The sequence below is a fragment of the Piliocolobus tephrosceles genome, chromosome 21 (genome assembly GCF_002776525.5).
Source record: "Piliocolobus tephrosceles isolate RC106 chromosome 21, ASM277652v3, whole genome shotgun sequence".
Classification (NCBI taxonomy): Eukaryota; Metazoa; Chordata; class Mammalia; order Primates; family Cercopithecidae; genus Piliocolobus; species Piliocolobus tephrosceles.
The window spans coordinates 27,102,458-27,118,000 of NC_045454.1; positions in this window are offsets into that span (position 1 = coordinate 27,102,458).

Sequence of the window (15,543 nt, forward strand, 5' to 3'; positions counted from 1 at the left end):
ATTTCAAATGGTAGTTCTACTTTTAGTTCTTTAAGGAATCTCCACAGTTTTCCATAGTGATTGTACTAGTTTACATTCCCACCAGCACTGTAGACGTGTTCCCTGATCACCACATCCATGCTGAGATCTATTTTCTTTTCTTCTTTTTATGTTATGGCCATTCCTGCAGGAGTGAGGTGGTATCACATTGTGGTTTTATCTGCATTTCCCTGATCATCAGTGATGTTGAGCATTTTTTCATATGTTTGCTGGCCATTTGTATATCTTCTTTTGAGAATTGTCTATTCATGTCCTTAGCACACTTTTTGATTGAATTGTTTGTTTTTTCTTGCTAATTTGTTTGAGTTCATTGTAGATTCTGGATCCAGCAATCCCACCACTGGGTATCTACTCAGAGGAAAAGAAGTCATAACATGAAAAAGATACTTGCACGCACATGTTTATAGCAGCACAATTCGCAATTGCAAAACTGTAGAACCAGCCTAAATACCCATCATTCAAAGAGTGGATAAAGAAACTGTGGTACAGATATATGGTGGAATACTACTCAGCCATAAAAAGGAATGAATTAATGGCATTCACAGCGACCTGGATGAGATTGGAGACTATTACTCTAAGTGAAGTAACTCAGGAACAGAAAAACCAAACATCCTATGTTCTCACTCATATGTGGAAATTAAGCTATGGGGATGCAAAGGCATAAGAAAGACACAATGGAATTCGGGGACTCAGGGGAAAAGGATGGGAAGGGGGTGAGGGATAAAAGACTACAAATTGGGTGCAGTGTATACTGCTTGGGTGATGGGTGCACCAAAATCTCACAAATCACCACTAAAGAACTTATGTAACCAAATACCACCTGTTCCCCAATAACCTGTGGAAATGAAATTTTTTAAAAAATGTGATTTCGGGGTAGGGCACGCTGGCTCATGCCTATAATCCCAGGGCTTTGGGAGGCCAAGGCAGGAGGTTCACTTGAGCCCAGGAGTTCGAGGCTGCAGTCAGCTACCATTGCACCACTGCACTCCAGCCTGGGTGACAGAAGGAAGCCTTAGCTCAAAAAAAAAGTGATTTCAAGTATGCATTGCAACATAGCTAATAACTATCGTAAAGAAGTATTGGACTATTTTGACTTTATCCTTATGAGTTTCTATATACAAGCAGGACCCCCACTAAAAAAGTTCTCATCTTTTCATTGGGAAAATAGTGGATCTCCTCGTATTCAGACATGAAGGCACAAACAATAATTACATAGTAAACCACTTAATTAAAACAGTGGTATGAGCAGCAAGGGAGGAGTGGAAGGTGCTATGAGATCAGAGGAACAAATCCTTAAAGAAGCGCTGCCTGCGTTGGTATTGAAAGAAGAAAAGAGATTGGCTGGGCTGACCCAGCTGGTGATCAAGGGGCTTCCGGGCAGAGAGCATAGCAAGTGCAAAGGCCCTGTGGTGGGGAGGAGCAAGGAAGATGCCTCCTGTGGAAACCCAGGGGGCAAGCGCCTCTCAGGGACTCTGACCTCTCTTTCTGGGGTAAATGGGAGCCACTACAGGATTTTATATAGCAGAGAAGTGTGATCTGTGTCCATTTTGTGGCTGTTGTTCTAAGAGATGGGGTGTTGATTTCTTTCTTTTTTTTTTCAGAGATAGAAGTCTTATTTATTTATTTATTAGAGACAAGGTCTCATGTTTTCTTTCCTTTTCTTTTTTTGATAGGATATCACTTTGTCACCCAGACTGGAGTGCAGGGGTGCCATCTTAGCTCACTGCAGCCTCAACCTCCTGGACTCAAACAATCCTCCTGCCTCAACCTCCCAAGTATCTGGGGCCACAGGTGCATGCCACCATGCCTGGATAATTTTTTTCTATTTTTTGTAGAGTTGAGGTTTCACCATGTTGCCTAGGCTGGTCTCAAACTCCTAAGCTCAAGCAATCTGCCTGCCTTTGGCCTCCCAAAGTCCTGGGAGGACAGGCATGAGCTGCCGTGACCGGCCTTCAGGTTCTTATTTTTTTTTTTTTTTTTTTTTTTTTTTTTTTTTTTTTTTTTTTGAGACGGAGTCTCGCTCTGTTGCCCGGGCTGGAGTGCAGTGGCCGGATCTCAGCTCACTGCAAGCTCCGCCTCCCGGGTTTACGCCATTCTCCTGCCTCAGTCTCCTGAGTAGCTGGGACTACAAGAGGTCCCTCTTAACGTATCCCACAATTCTCATGCTCATTGTCTGAGCTCTGGTGACCCGGCAACCTGCATTTCCCATTATCACGTCCTTTACTGTTTCCGGTAAGTTTTTCCTGAAAACTGGACTCAACTCCCTGTGGCCAGGGCTCTCCCTTCCCTCTGCAACAGGACTCAGCATGCAGGAGATGTTGAGAAGAGACTCTACATACATTAGCATTTGGAGCAAAGGTGAATGTCGTCAGTCTGCTTAAGGCATTTATTTGTGCATCACCTCCTGAGGGACAAAGATAAAGAGAAAAGTATGAAGGCAGTTCCACAGGGAGCCCCACGGTCCCCCAGCCTTGAAAGCTGCCCAGAAGGGGTGGCATCTTCTCCTGGCAGGAAGGCCTAAGGCCAGCGGGACACATCTGGCCGCTGCAGCTCTCTACCCCCCAGCAGACCCAGGGGACGCACATCCAGCAGCACCCTGGACACCCCCGCCTGAGTCCCCAGTCACACAGGGCCACATAGCACAGGAGGGTACAGTGTGTACAAGTTATCACAAACTCAAAAGTTCCCTTGAAAGTTTCTCAGGAAGGCATCACCCGGGAGGCCGACCTCCCTCCCCTCAGTGGGTTCAACACAGGCCAGCATTTGGGGCAGACTGTGTTCCTTCCATTAAGCACTTGATGAAATTGATGGCTTGCATTTAGGGGCAAGTTGTCTGAAAAATACATCCCTAAATCCAGGCATCCCTCTGTGCTGTGAGATGATCAGTGCAGAGATCTGGAAGCACATAGAAAGTGGGACCCATGGGGGTAACATCAGATCCTTGACTGCCAGCCCGTTCACCCGGGGGCATATGGAGTGGCCAGAGGAAGCCGCACATGATCTAAACTGTGATCTCTAACTCCCCTCTGAATCCTCAAGTGACCTGCCTGAAGAGTTGCCTCCACCAAGCTACCGACCCCTGAGCTGACGGGAGCTCCAGCTGGGCACACGCCAGGATCCAGCAGGACCAAGGATCCCCAGCCTCAGTGCAAAAGGGGAAGGGGGCCCAAGGTGCGGGGGTTGGAGCTGTCAGGGCTGAACCCCGGCCGTGGTCAGTCTTGCTACAGGCCAGGCTGGCCTCGCCACAGTGTACCTGCCAGGACAGTGAGCAGCAGGGGACCATTCTGGGTGTGAGGACTTTCACGCTGAGGGTCAGATGTGCGGTGATAAAGGGAAGCTCCACTCCGCATCATTTCGGCCTGGTTCTGGGTAGACCCCGCTGAACAAGAGCTCTCCCTCCCCTGAGCCAGCCGCCTAAGTCCATGAAGTTTTTGTGTTTTGTGTGCCTGTGTTCAAACCGGAAATATTACCTTGGCTTTTATTTACATTTTCTGATGATGAAACCGGCTTTAAAATGCCCCACGCCGTAGTGGAGGGGGCTCTGGTACAACTCGCGCGCAGTTGGGGTGGGTGAAGGGCCCCACTTCACCTCATCTCTCCTTTCTGCTTAAATATTATGCCATATCCTGATTAATACCAGACCAATAAAATCATCTCCGCAATCTGGTTAGAGGCTTTTGTCTTCCCAGATGGCCTGCAATGTTAATGTGTGACAATTTCAACAATGAACTAGGACTGTTTTATGGAACCAACATTTGTTCCACTGCTTTTTTTTTTAGACTCAGAATTTTGACACAGATGGTACAAATTACTCAAAAAACAGAAATGTTCATTTAGAAGGCTTAAATATGTGGTTTTACTCAGGCCATCAGAATATTTTACATTTGCAATTCAGTAAATTTACTAACAACCCTGCTATAATTAAGGTCTGTAAAAAAAAAATCCCCTTTCTCCAGCTTTTTATATCTATAGAGTTTCATTAAAGCCAGGGAAAAAAATATTATTATTTATTCTAGTGGTGCAGTGTTCTTATTTCCTCGTGACATATATTGTTCGCCTCTGCTTTCTGTTTCCTGGATCGTTTCTCACTGTTGCAGAGGACGGAGGAGGAAGAGGGTAGGTGAGTTAGGCTGCCCCGAGATCTCCCCCAGTGCCCCGCAAGCCAGGTTTCAGCTCCAAGTCACTGATGCCAATTGTTGTAGCCACAACATCTGCTAGAACCTTCTCCCACAAAAGAGGATGCTAGTGTCTCCTTGCGTCTCCCATCTACCATCTCTGCAAGGACAGACCCCGAAGCACAAACCCTTTCACAGCCAGGGTTAGCTCTTTGTTTCTGAATAGACCCAGGGCTGCCTCTCAATATCAGAAGATGTGATCATTCTTGTTACTGCCACCTAACATCTGAGTGTTTGTTCTGTATCAGGCACAGTGCAGGCCACTGTCCACGAATCATCTTGGTCTAACAACCCCAGCAACCCTCTGAAGTATAAAATGCAGTGCTCTCTTGATTTTACAGTGAGGAAGTTGAGGTTCAGAGAGATTACACAGCAGTCAAGTTCTCACAGAAGCCCGGAGCACTAACAATGAATAAGAAGCATACAAACAAAAACTGGTATTTTCCGAACGCTTACTCTGTGCTAGGTGCTGTCTAGTCCTTTCCACATATTATCTCCTTTATCCTCTAACCTTCCTTTTTTTAATTTTTAAAGACAGGATCTGGCTCTGTCACCCAAGCTGGAGTGTAGTGGCACAACCATGGCTGACTGTAGCCTCAAACTCCTGGGCTCAAGTAATGCTCCCACCTCAACCTCCCAAATAGCTGAGACTACAGGCATGCACCATCATGCCCAGCTAATTGTTTTATTTTATGGGGTCTCGTTATGTTATCCAGGCTGTTCTTGAACTCCTGGGCTCAAGTGACCCCCCCCACCTCGACCTCCCAAAACTCTGGGATTACAGGCGTGAACCTCCACACCTGGCCCTCCTTTAACCTTCCTTTGAAAAACGTGAGGACTGAGGCTTGGAGAAGTTAAGAGTAAGGGTAATGAAGGCCATCCCAGGTAGAGGCAGCCAGTTAGACTGAGAATCTGTCAGTTCAGCCAGAGGCCGAGAGAACTGGTGGAGAAATCACAGGGGGAGCTTAAGAACCAGGGGATGCCCAGGTTGTCTGCAGTTCTGGTCTCTTAGCTCCGAGAGGATGCCCCTATAAAGGGGAAGTTGCTGGGCCCTGAGAACCATCACACGCTCAAGGTCATCCTCCTCTTCCCTTCTGAACCTCTCAAAGCTGTTTTCTGAGCCTATACTGCCCCCCCCACACACAAATTTGGGCTCCTGGAAGGCCTCATCATCAGCACACTAGAGGGCAGAAGCTTGGTCTCGCCATCTCTGCCCTCACTCCACCCACCCCTGGTGGGGAACCAGGCACAGAGTGGGCACCAAGTGCTAATGAGAACTATTGCAAAATGGAAGACGCAAGTCATGGCTTCCTTCGAGCGCTTAGAGCCCCAGTGCAGGTCAAAATAAGTGCCCTCTGAACCTGCAGGTTGCTTTTCAGGGTCGAGGTCAGGGATGGCCTGAGGAGAGGCGTGAAAAGCTCTTACATGGGGTTTGGAACATGAGATGTTTAGTAAATGTATGCTGTTTATTTTACTTTCATGATTTTGATTGTTTCGAAAATCTAATCAAATCTGTAACTTTTCTGTTCTGGGGTTGGGGAGCAGTTTCCAAGTCTTGTTTTGGGGGCTTCTGAGTGTGCTCCAGGCAATCCCTCAAGACCCTTCAGTTGAGCTCACCCCTCCTGGCTGCATTTGTCATTGTATTGATGTCAACTCAAGGAAAAATGTGCCCACCACACAGAACCTCAACAGGACAGGGAGTCCTCGCCATCTCCCGCTGCCCAACGACCTGAAGGGTGATCTGTTTACATATTGTTTCTGATATTATTTTTCCAATAATAATGACAATGACAGAAAACAACACCAGGGTCCTGCTCGTGGCTTCACTTGACCAGAGTTTTGTTGGTGTGTGCTTTGTGTATCAGGTGTTATCCAGTTCTACTTCTGCCTTGGTTCCTGTGGTCCCATTATGTAAACAAATAATTTATTTCAACTTTAGAGTTAAAAAAATTAATGCATCAACCATTGTTGTCCTTTGCTAATTGTTGCAGTAAGTACCATGCATTTATGTGTGAAGCTTCAATTCATTACAGGATTCTATTAGCACTGCCAACAGAAAGTGCATTCTGAGTTTTTAAATGTTGTTTCCATTAAAATCAATCACTCCTCACAATTAAGCCAATAGTCTCACCATTTTTGCTGCTATGAGCTAAAGCATCCTAAATATATTGACAGCTGTCTTCAATAGGATGACACAAACGGAGGGAGGGGGGCAGACCTAAGACTAAATGTCACCAAAGGGAGCAAGTGAGCTCCTCTTGCTGAAATGCACCTCATTTTCATACCCCAGAAGGCATTTAGTACATTTTTTTTTTTGCAATGGCAACATGCAGTAATCAATGTTTTGCATATTACAATCAATAACACACTTAAATGTTTAAGTTTTGCATTCTTTTGCAATAAATATTGATATATTACAAACTCTGGAAAAACTGTTCATTGGACTTTTTGTTTGCACTGTGTACTGTATCATTCAGCAAATAAGTGAGCTAAATATTGTTTGTTACAAAACAGATGTCAAATAAAATTATGCCATATGTGCTATTAAACACTTTTCTTATTTTTTTTTTTTCAGCAAAACCCAAGACTTAGTTTCAGAAGTGAATGTATTTGGCTTTTCAAGGATTTGAAGCATAAAAGCAACATCTTTGAAATATTTTTAAACCTGCTGGCTTTGTGTAATCCAGTTTTGTGAGCTAATTCTGAATATTATTACAAATTTAAAATAAAATACAGATAGATAGAGACATAGATACATACTCAAAAATCTAGAGGTTCAGATTAATCTGTAATTGCAAAAGAAAGAAAATCAAGGAAAACCCTGTGCAAAAATAATTTTAAATGGAAATCAATATAAATATAGAGGGAGAGATAGGAAATTTGGAGAGTTTTTCTCTAAGTGGCTGACTAGAGACTTTGGAGAAGGTTGAAGAGAAATTTTTTTTAAAAATTGTCCCTGCAGTGTAAAAGCCTGAGGGCTGTTTGGAGATGTGTGGTGATTCAGGTGGTGTGTGGGGTGATGAGTCGGGTGGCATCTGGGCTGTGAGGAAGAAGGTGCAAGGTCTGTACCTCCCCAGGTGATCAGAGAGACTGGAATGAAAAGAGGAGGAAGGTGTGTTCAGAGCAATCGCCAGTTCCGAGAGGGCCCTGCAAGACAGGGAAGAAGGCGAGGGGTGGGGGTGCAGGAACATAGACCCCAGGCTGTCCTGGCCAGCGTGCGCCACCCACACCCACCCAACAAGCCCTCTTCCTTCCCCTTGCTGGGCCCAGCAGGGCGTCCTCCACCCCAGCCCTGTCAGAAGCGTTTGCACTAGATGGATGGATCGCTCAGCCTGGGGAAGTGTGAAATGTGAAACAGAATGAGCAGAATGCAAGAAACATGTTGCTAAGAGCCACCAAGTGAAACAAAATCTGGAAGCCCCGGCATCCTGGCGTTGGCACCCGCGGCCCTGATAACTTCCACCCACGAACAGAGGCAAATGGAGGCAGGAACACAGCAAGATGAACAGGCCAGCCCTGCTGCAGGGGTGACACTGAGCAGAGGCCTCTCAGCACCTGGCTGCGCCCTCCATGCTGCACATCTTCAAAGGCTGCCCCGGCTCCCAGGGGTCCACCTCCACCTGGGGCCTTGAAGGGGCTGATCTCAGAGACGCTGACACAGCCACAACATGTGGGTGTGACCTCTCTGCCTGGAATGCCTCATCTCCTCCAAAATCACTTGAGCCCCTGAGCAGGCAGAAGCAGCGCTGCTTCTCACCCTCCATGGAATATCACTCTGCATCCCCCTGCAGTGGACACCCGTCGCGGGCCAGGGGCAGCGAGAGACCCTCTCACCCACTTATCCAGCCCACACCCAGGTCTCTAGCAGAACACACGTGGGCAACCTGAGTATGAAGAGGAATCCATGCCCTCGGGGGTCATCTCGACCTAAGGGGACAGTGCCAATGGGTAAATGAGTCCCCGCTTTGTTTCTCCAGGTGGACACTTGAGAGCTGCATTTTATATGACTCCTTGGACAATTCTGTCCACCTCCCTCTACCCCCACCAATTGGGATGATGTCCCCAGTAAGCTATATGCCTTCAGGCCCGGCCTCAGGCTCTGCATTCCAAGGGAAACCCAGCTTGAAGCAATCTCCATGTCCAGTCTCCTCGACACTGAGCCTCTAGTGGTCCTGTTGGTCCCCAACATCGTGTTGACATTTGGCGAGGGTCCATGCCCCAGGCAGGTGCTTTCGGCAGCTGACTGCTTAGCAGGGATTTTCTGGGACTGATCAGTCTATTTCAACCAAGAGGTGCGTGTCTTTAACTTAGATGGCTACTGTCCTCTTTTTTTTTTTTTTTTTTTTTTTGTTGAGACGGAGTTTCACTCTCGCTGCCCAGGCAATAGCAATGGCGAGATCTCTGCTCACCGCAACCTCCACCTCCTGGGTTCAAGTGATTCTCCTGCCTCAGTCTCCCAAGTAGCTGGGATTACAGGCATGCACCATCACACCCAGGTAATTTTGCATTTTAAGTAGAGATAGGGTTTCTCCATGTTGGTCAGGCTGGTTTCGAACCCCCGACTTCAGGTGATCCACCCACCTCCACCTCCCAAAGTGCTAGGATTACAGGTGTGAGCCACCGTGCCCGGCCAGCTACTGTTCTTTTTAAGCATTCTTAGTTCATTCAAAGAGATGTCCTCCAATGACATACCATTGGCACACTGTGACAGCAGCCCCAGGAACAAAGATTCCTGAGCTCGCACATTCCACAGGGACCGAGACCAGCCCTAGAAGGGCCGCAGGAGCAGTGCCTCTCAGCACAAGCCCTCTGACTGGATGCTGGCCGTGGTGAAATGTAACACATCTGTATACTTGTCAGTCACCTCGTTAGTTTCAGCCTCAGTCGTCCTGCGTGATGTACTTCATGTTTCAAGCACAGGATCCCTTCTGAGCTCGTGTTGTGTGCCCAGCCCAGCTCTGGAAGATGATGGGCAAGAAAACAGATCCTAAGTCACAATGGGCCTGAGGAGGCAACAGAGCTCTGTCCACCAAACCTTACTCCAGAGTCAGAGTTTCGGGGAAGACCTGGAAAAATGAGGAACTGTGCATCACCCAGGGCAGTGGCAGAGCTGAAAATGTCCCCAGGTTCAAGAAAGGCATGGCCAGGCACACGGCAGACAGGTCAGCCCTGAGGGGAGGGAAGGCTGGGGCCTACCAGGGACCATGTCTATGCGTCCCAGTCCACAGGCCATGGTGGGAGTGAGAGTTCTGCCCCCGTCTGCACTCCACATAATTCTGTGGGTGAGAGTACTGCTTCCAGAGCCTGGGGTCTACTCACCTGGGCATTGGACTTGCTGTCCCATAGGACTGTAGATCCAGAGTCCACAAGCTGCAGTGGCTGCTGAGTCTCACAGTACCCACAGAGTTACCAGGACCCATGGCCATGGCCACTACACAGAGTTCCATGGACACAGGGGTGTCCCCAGGACCCTTCCCCACCACACAGAGCTCCATGGAGTTCCATGGACACAGGGGTGTCATGAGGACCTGTCCCCACCACGCAGAGCTCTGTGGGGACCATTATGTCACCAGGACCTGTCTCCACCACACAGAGCTCCATGGACAAACGGATGTCCCCAGGACCCGTCCCCACCACACAAAGCTGCATGGACAGGGATGTCCCCAGGACCCATGCCCACCACACAGAGTTCCATGGACAAAGGGATGTCCCCAGGATCCATCCCCACCACACAGAGTTCCATGGACACAGGGGTGTCCCCAGGATCCATCCCCACTACACAGAGTTCCATGGACACAGGGGTGTCCCCAGGACCCGTCCCCACCACACAGAGCTGCATGGACACAGAGGGGATGGAGGGAATCACTTACAGGCCCGGGGGTAGGGAGGGAAGGCTCCTCGAAGAGGTGAAGAACTCGGTCAGGAAGGATGAGGGGGACCTGGGAGAAACAGAAGGCAAGAGGGATTCACTGGAGCAAAGGCTGGGGGAGCCCAGCACAGAGGCCACCACCCTGCATGGCCTCCAGCCTTTGTTTCCAGTACACAGACACCTTATCCTGAGAATCACTCTCCCTGTTCATGAACTACCTTGGGTGGACTTAGCACTGCCTCCAGCACACCTACACTGTAAAGCAGTAAGGAGAATGGACTTGGTCCTGAGGAACTGGGGTCATTGAATATTTTAAACTGGGGCTGGGGGTACCTCGCCAGATTTGCAATTTAGAACCTCCCTTCTTCAGCTGTGCTGAAAATGTTTTTTCAAAGAAGTTGAGAAGTTGGAAACAGCAGTGCAGCCGGGGCTGTGGAGTGGGTGTGTGGAGGGGGTGCAGGGTGGGAGAGAGCTGGAATCCACAAGCCTGAGGAAGGAGAAGCAGGGGGACCAGGTGAGTGGGTGGTGGTCAGGTGAGGGAAAGGGAGGGAACTGCCAGAATGACCCCCAGCACCCGGCTGGCCACCTGGGTACCTGGGGGCGCCCTTCGCGAGGGTGGAAGGGGTTGCAGGAGACGTGGGTGAGCCACTGATGGATAGAATCCTATTACTTGCCCCCACGACGTGATCGGGACCACTGCAGCTGCCAATGATGAGTGGAGGTAGGAAGCTGGGGTTCCTTGATGTTCTCTTGGTTGAGTTTCATCTTTTGGTGGCAGACAGGTCAAACCAAGAAAGAGAGCATTTTGGAGCCTGGGACACTGCTCTGGGAACCTGGGAGAGGGGAGGAAAGCAGAGGGGCTGGTGTGGAGATGTTTGGCTCTCCAGAGGCAGCAGGAACACCAGGAAAGGTGGGAGGCTATTCAGGCTGGTGGGTGGGATGGCAGCAACAAGCAGTTGGCAGCAGTTGGAAGGGACCTGGCCTGGGGGTGACCTTGACCCTCTAACCATTACCCACCTTATACTCAGTGTTTCCCTCTGTAAAACGTGCTGGGATTCTGGGCCTTCGTGAACTTTATCTTACACGCTTAGAGCATCAAATTCTTTTTTTCTTTTTTCTTTTTTTTTTTTTTGTTTTTTTTTGAGATGAAGTCTTGCCCTTTCTCCCAGGCCGGAGTGCAGTGGTACGATTTGGACTCACTGCAACCTCTGCCTCCTGGGTTCAAGCGATTCTCCCGCCACAGACTCCTGAGTAGCTAGAATTATAGATGTGTGCCCACCACGCCTGGCTAATTTTTGTATTTTTACTAGAGACGAGGTGTCACCATGTTGGCCAGGCTGGTCTCAAACTCCTGATCTCAGGTGATCCACCGGCCTTGGCCTCCCAAAGTGCTGGGATCACAGGTATGAGCCACTGAGTAGGGGGTGGGAAGGCATCAAATTCTAACCACTGAATCGGAGATTGCAAAAGAGACCAGGGCCAAGGCCAGAAAAAAGAGCATGTGGCCCTCTGAGACAATTGTTGGTGGCCTCAGCCACAGCAAGACACTGTGGGGAGTGGTGGGGACTGCAGCCACCTGGACCATACATGCTCCATTGAGACGGGGCTCCCTTGAGACGGGGCAGCTGCTGTGCAGAATATGGGAGATATGAGGGACTGTAAATCCGGTGTGGGTTTTTTCTTCCTCAAAACAACCTGGACATCTAAACTTAAAGACAAAGCAAACAACATCCCCCCAAAACATAAAAATCAAACAACTGCCAGCAGACCAAACAAAAGACCGTGGAGGGTGCGCAGAGCCCACAAGCTATGGGTTTGTCACCCGTGCTTTCAATCAAAAATTCCTATAAATCCTCGCTCTCCAGTGGAACCCGCAGATCCAGACCCTTGGAAGCCGGAGCCCAGTGGATTTGCCGTCTGTGAGGATGGGGAGAAGCTGGAGCCTGGGTGGAGCGTCTCTGGGAGCTAACAAAGAAAGATTTCTGAGGCCAGATCTCAAAATGTTAATCAGATTCAGAGATATAAAACATGACAATTTAATGGTGTTTGGTGGAAACTGAAAATTCTTTAAAGTTCTAACTATCCTACATTGAATTCTAATACTATTTTAATTATTAGATATAAAATGCTTATAATTTTAGGGGGAAATTAGACTTGGTAATTTATATTTCTTGTTTATACAGTACAATTTGCTGATGAAAAAATGTGCTAAACTTATTGATTCATGACCATAATTGTTTAATTATTTATCATTGCAGAATGGTATTAGCATTGCTAATAATGCAGATGTGCACAAAGGCTGAGGAGTCAGAGGCAGCTTTTGTTTGGGGTGCGCAGGGCTCCAGGAAGGCTGTTTCAGGACAGAGGGCGGCCTGCCTGGGACGCGATGTCCCCAGGCCACACCTGCCTCTACAAGAATGACTGCAGAAGAACTGATCACCTTGTTAGTGGTGGAACTGCAGGGCCACACATTGCCCAAAGTGTGGCCCCACAGATCCTACTTTCTGAGCTTAGAGCCTCCAAGTTCAGTCCCGTCTCTCTGCACTCAGAGCCTGAGCTGGGGGACAGATTCGTGGCCATGGTGAGGGTCCCTCATTCCGTGAACAGCCTGAATGACAAAGTCATCTGATATGGTTTGGGTGTTGGTCCCCTCCAAATTTCATGTTGAAATTTGATCCCAGTGTTGGAGGTGGGGCCTGGTGGAACATTTTTGGGTCATACGGCGGATCCCTCATGAATAGCTTATTGCCCTCCATCCCGGGGTATTAAGTGAGTTCTCACTCTGTGTTGATATGCAATCTGATTGTTTAAAAGAGTATAGCCCCTCTCCACCTTCCCTCTCTTGCTCCATCTCTCATCATGTGACATGCCAGCTTCCCCTTTGCCTTCTGCTATGAGTAAAAGTTCCCTGAGGTCTCACCAGAAGCCAAGTAGATACTGGCACCATGCTTGTTTGGCCTGCAGAACCATAAGTCAAATCAACATCTTTTCTTTATAAATCACCCAGTCTCAGCTATTCCTTCATAGCAACACAAATGAACTAAGACACCATCCTCATCCACTTACTCAGCACGGCCCAGCTAATCTTCTGCACAGGGAACCAGAGAGCTTGTGGAGCTCACAGACCTGAGAGGGGTCAACAGAAGATTCTTCCATCTCCCCAAATGGGTCATTGGCTAAATGTTCATGTTCTCAACCATCAGGTAAATCCCAAGGGGGCGTAAAGCCAAAAGAAAGTCTGAAGTGACGCAGGCGATGCAGGACCCTAGGTCCCACACTTGCCCTCAGAACCAGTAGCTCATCTAATCAACCTGCTCACTTGACAAACAGGGAATCTGAGTCTTCAAGGGGAGATCAGATGCACGGAGTAATCCCCTGTAGCCTTCAGGAGAGTCAAGTGGAGAAGTCAAGGAAGGTGTGGAGTGAGTCTGAAGCTCACAGCCTGGCCTAGAAATAGATCCGGGAGTCGCTGGCACCGATGTGCTGGGGAGACCAAATTATTTATCTCAGCCCCTCACTCTCCTGTAATGGAATCATCCATCCACATCCTTGTCCCAGCTCTCAGTGGCCCAAGCGAGCTTCCTCTCCCCTGACTCTGGGGTCAACCCAAAGCAGACCAGTGAGGCAGCAGTAGACACAGCAGAAGCAGAAGCTTGGATCATCTTGTTCTCTTGAGCTCCAGCATTTTCTGTGTGATGGTTAATTTTATGTGTCACCTTGCCTGAGCTAAGGGATGCCCACATAGCTGGTAGAACCTTCTTTCTGGATGTGTCTGCGGATGTTTCTAGGAGAGTTTAGAGTTTGAATCAGCAGACCGAGTGAAGATGACCACCATCTCCAATGTGGATGGGCTTCGTCTGATGCAAATTTTCTCTCCCTCTCCTTGAGCTGGCACACCATATTTTCCTGCCCTTGGACCTGAACATTCCTGGTTCTCAAAGTTTTCAGACTCAGACTGGGGGCTTCTCTGGTTCTCAGTCTTTCAGGCTTGGACTGGGACTACACCGCCAGCTTTTGCGCCTCCAGCACAGAGAGCAGATCATAGGATCTCTCAGCCTCCAGAATCATGTGAGCCAATCCATCATAATAAATTTCTTTCTGTGTCTCTATACAGTCATGTGCACTTAACAACGGGGATCCAGCCTAAGAAATGCATCATCAGGCAATTTTGCCTTTGTGCAACTGAAACAGGGCAGGCGAGCCCCAAATTTGGGCCTCAGGAGGGTTCTTGGCTTTGCCCAAGAAAGAATTCAAGGGCAAGTCAGTGATACGGTAGAAGAAAACAGCTTTATTGAAGAGGCAGTGTTGCAGCTCTGTGACTGCTTCTGCAGAGCAGGGTTACCCCACAGGCAGTGTGCTAAGAGCAGCAGCTCAGGGCAGGTCTGCAGTCAGATTTATATCTACTTTCAATCATGTGCCAATTTAAAGACAGTGTATGCAGAAATCCCTAGGAAAGGGGTGGTAACTTCCAGGTGTTGCCATGGCAATGGTAAACCAACATGGCATACGCGCGGGCATGTCTTATGAAAAGGTGCTTCCACCCCGTCCCTGTTTTAACTAGTTCTGAATTAGGTCCAATATCTAAGCCCCAACTCCAGAGTTGAGTCCTACCTCCTATCTCACAACTATTAGAGTGAACTTACACAAACCCAGATGGTACAGCCTACCACACACCTAGGCTGTATGGTGTAGCCTATTGCTCTGAGGCTACACGTCTGCACAACATGTTACTGTACTGAATACTGTAGGCAATTGTAACACAATGGGAAGTACTTGTGTATCAAAACCATATCTAAACATACATGTGATACAGTAAAAATATGGTACACAAGATAAAAAATGGCACATACCATGAATGGAGACTGCAGGGCTGGAAGCTGCTCTGAATGAGTCAGTGAGTGAGCAGTGAGTGAATGCGAAAGCCTAGGGCATGACCGCAGACTTTATAAACACTGCACATTTTGGCTTCACTAAATTACTCTAAAATATTTTTCTTTCTTCAGTAATAAATTAACCTTAGCATGCTGGAACCTTTCCACTTTATGAACTTTTTTATTTTTTTAACTTTTTGACTCTTTGGTAATAACACTTTGTTTAAAACACAAACACTTGTAGAGCTGTACAAAATTATTTCCTTTATATCTTTTTTATAAGCTTTTTTCTTTTAACTTTTTAAACTTTTTTTTTTTAATGGAGACACAAACACATACATGAGGCTAGGCCTGCACAGGGGCAGGATCATCCATGTCCTCCACCTCCACATCTCGTCCCACTGGAAGGTCTTCAGGGGCAGTCACACACACGGAGCTGTCACCTGCTGTGATAACAATGCTGTCTTCTGGAATCCCTCCTGAAGAACCTGCCTGAGGCTGTTTCACAGCTCAGGTATAAAGAATGGTATACCTGTATAGGACACTTACCTTTTTTATATAAATAGGCCCACCTCCAGAGTTGAGTCCC